Source organism: Salvelinus sp. IW2-2015, linkage group LG19 (assembly GCF_002910315.2).
Source record: "Salvelinus sp. IW2-2015 linkage group LG19, ASM291031v2, whole genome shotgun sequence".
Classification (NCBI taxonomy): Eukaryota; Metazoa; Chordata; class Actinopteri; order Salmoniformes; family Salmonidae; genus Salvelinus; species Salvelinus sp. IW2-2015.
In genome coordinates, this window is record NC_036859.1 from 26372827 (window position 1) to 26376089 (window position 3263).

The window sequence follows — 3263 nt, forward strand, 5'->3', positions numbered from 1 at the left end:
AGTGTGTCGGGTAAGCATCATCTCACAATTATAAAATATTTTTATTTGGACACTTCCTGTTTTGATATTGTTACTATGCAAGTAACCATTTCACTGTACCGTTTAGACCTTCTGTTTCCTGTCCATGTGATCAATAAACTTWGATTTTATTTGATATAGTGTGTGTTTACCAGAGACGGTAATGTGAAGAACAACATAACCTGCAACAAAGTCAGATTAGGATACAAGTCAAGGACTAGATAAAGTGTAGTTTTACCTGGAGGTTTCCTTATTGTAGGCTACTACTTTTACCACTTTTAGTCTTGAAATCTTTGGTTGTTTACTAAACTACTTACTCTGTTTAGCACATGGCCTCACATGTGAATGCTTAAAGAGATGGGTGGGGCTACTTTTATCCAATGTAAAAAAAAAAGTACATTTAAAATTCTGCTTCATAAGACCGAATCGAGGCGTTCAGTCACAAATGAACTAGTTTGTAGAAGAGAAATGGACAGGGCTAAATGAGTTGGAGTTGCCTCTAATTGCCTGCCAACACACTGTTAGGGACTTAACTGCCAGCTTGTCTGAACAGCAGTAAACCAGGACCATATTGGACAAACATCTGATCAAAGTAAATACCTAAAGTATATACCACAAACACCTGACAGAGTAAGAGAGAGAAAAACAATAAGAAATAGTAACAGAGAGCCAGAACCTCAAGCACTCCTCTCCCTTCTTTTCTTCCCTCATCTACTGTCCTCTCCTCTTCTCTCCTATCTTCTCCTCTATTTTCCTCGTCTCTTCTCTTCTCTCCTCTCCTCTCCTCTACTCCCCTCTCCCAGGCCCATGACAACAGCCATTATACAGGAATAAGGCAGCCATAATGTATCGGTACTTAGGCCTGAGGAGACACACTCGCTCAATGGGCCGTGAATCTCCTGTCACCAGCGTTAGACGGTCGAACGTTGAATAAAGTTATTTGAATATKTGTAATATTAATGTGCCGATGTGTGAAGAGCCCGCCGGTGCAGAACAAAGAGGGAAAATAAGAGAGGATGCACATCATCTATATCCAGTATTCACAGAATAGAAAACGACTGGATGGATGGATTGATGGATGGCTGGATGGACGGGTGGACGAACGGATGGATGTCTGGGCAAACAAATTACTAAATGTATTAATGGATAGAGACATTGTTATTATCTCTACATTAGCTTGTCTCCATCCAGCTCTTCAACAGAGCCACACTATAAACTGTCAACAGCGTCAGATTAGCAAGCTGTCCATACAGACAACATCACCCCAACACATTTTTAAGATGGCGCCGGAGGGGATGGCTGCTGTTTTATGGGCTATTAACCAACCATGCTATTTCGTTAGTTTTTTTTACATTGTTTGTTCCTTATTTTGTACATAATGTTGCTACTACCATCTTTCATGACCGAAAAGAGCTTATTGACATCAGATCAGCGATTACTCACCTTGAAGTGGACAAATCATNAGATCAGCGATTACTCACCTTGAAGTGGACAAATCATGCTGGTGCATGATATCTAAGGAAGTCTTGAGGTTTTGCTTGCCTGAGATAGTGTGGTCTACAGCTTATCATTAGATACTCTATCTACCTAGAGAGTTCTCATATATATTCTTCATAGCTGTCTATTTACCACTACAAACCGATGCTGGCACTAAGACCGCACACAATGAGCTGTATATGGCCATAAGCAAACAGGAAAACGGAGCTCTGGATGAGAAGGGAAACTTAAATCCGTTCAACGTAATTTCTATCAGCATATTAAATGTGCAACCAAAGGGAAAAAACTTGAGACCACCTTTACTCCACACACAGAGACGMGTAACAAAGCTCTCCCTCACCCTCCATTTGGTAAATTTGACCATAATTCTATCCTCTTGATTCCAGCTTACAAGCAAAAATAAAAGCAGGTAGCACCAGTGACTCGGTCAATAAAAAAAGTGTTCAGATGAAGCAGATGCTAAGCTACAGGACTCTTTTGCTAGCACAGACTGGGAAAATGTTCCGGGATTCTTCCGATGGCATTGAGGAGTACACCACATCAGTCACTGGCTTCATCAATACGTGCATCGATGACTGCGTCCACACAGTGACTGTACGTACATACCCCAACCAAAAGCCATGGATTACAGGTAACATCCACACTGAGTAAAAGGGTAGAGCTGCCGTTTTCAAGGAGCGGGACTCAAACCCAGAAGCTTATAAGAAATCCCGCTATGGCCTGCGACGAACCATCAAACAGACAAAGCGTCAATACAGAACTAAGATCGAATCGTACTACACCGGATCCGACACTCATCGGATGTGGCAGGGCTTGCAAACTATTACAGACTACAAAGGGAAGCACAGTTGAGAGCTGCCCAGTGACACGAGCCTACCAAACAAGCTAAATTACTTCTATGCTCGCTTCGAGGTAAGTAACACTGAAACATGCATGAKAGCATCAGCTGTTCCAGCAGCCGACGTGAGTAAGACCTTTAAACAGGTCAACATTCACAAGGTCGCAAGGTCAGATGGATTACCAAGGTGTGTATTCCGAGCATGCGCTGACCAACTGGCAAGTGTCTTCACTGACATTTTCAACCTCTCCCTGTCTGAGTCTGTAATACCAACATGTTTCAAGCAGACCACCATAGTCCCTGTGCCCACGAACACTAAGGTMACATGCCTAAATTACTACCGACCCGTAGCACTCACGTCTGTAGCCATGAAGTGCTTTGAAAGGCTGGTCATGGCTCACATCAACACCATTATCCCAGAAGCCCTAGACCCACTCCAATTTGCATACCGCCCCAACAGATCCACAGACGATGCAATCTCTATTGCACTCCCAAGAGAGAGATGGCTTCAAGTTCCTTGGTGCACGATATCACCAACAAACTAACGATGGGTCCTGAGCACACCAAAGACAGGTGTCGTGAAGCGAGCACGACCAACCTACTTCCCCCGCAAGGAGAGTGAAAGACTTGTCATGGGTCCCTCAGATCCTGAAAAGTGTTCTACAGATCATGCTGACTGGTTGCATCAGCTGCCGCCCGGTGATGGCAACTGCTCGGCTCCGACCCGCAAGGCTCTACAGAGGACAGTGGGAGTACCTGGCCCGCAGCTGCGTACAGCGCCAGTTACATCACTGGGGGCCAAGCTTCCCTGCATCCTAGGGAACCGTCTATATTTCAGGCGGTGGTCAGAGGAAGGCCGTGAAAAATTGTCAAAGACTCCAAGCCACCATAGACTGTTCTCGTCTGGCTA

General features: G+C 44.3%; 1 protein-coding gene across 2 annotated transcripts in view; it reads right to left on the reverse strand.

Moving 5' to 3' along the window:
* The window catches only part of LOC111979445 (ephrin type-B receptor 1), a 482851-nt gene that overhangs the window by 192744 nt on the left and 286844 nt on the right, over window positions 1-3263 (reverse strand). The window lies entirely within an intron of this gene.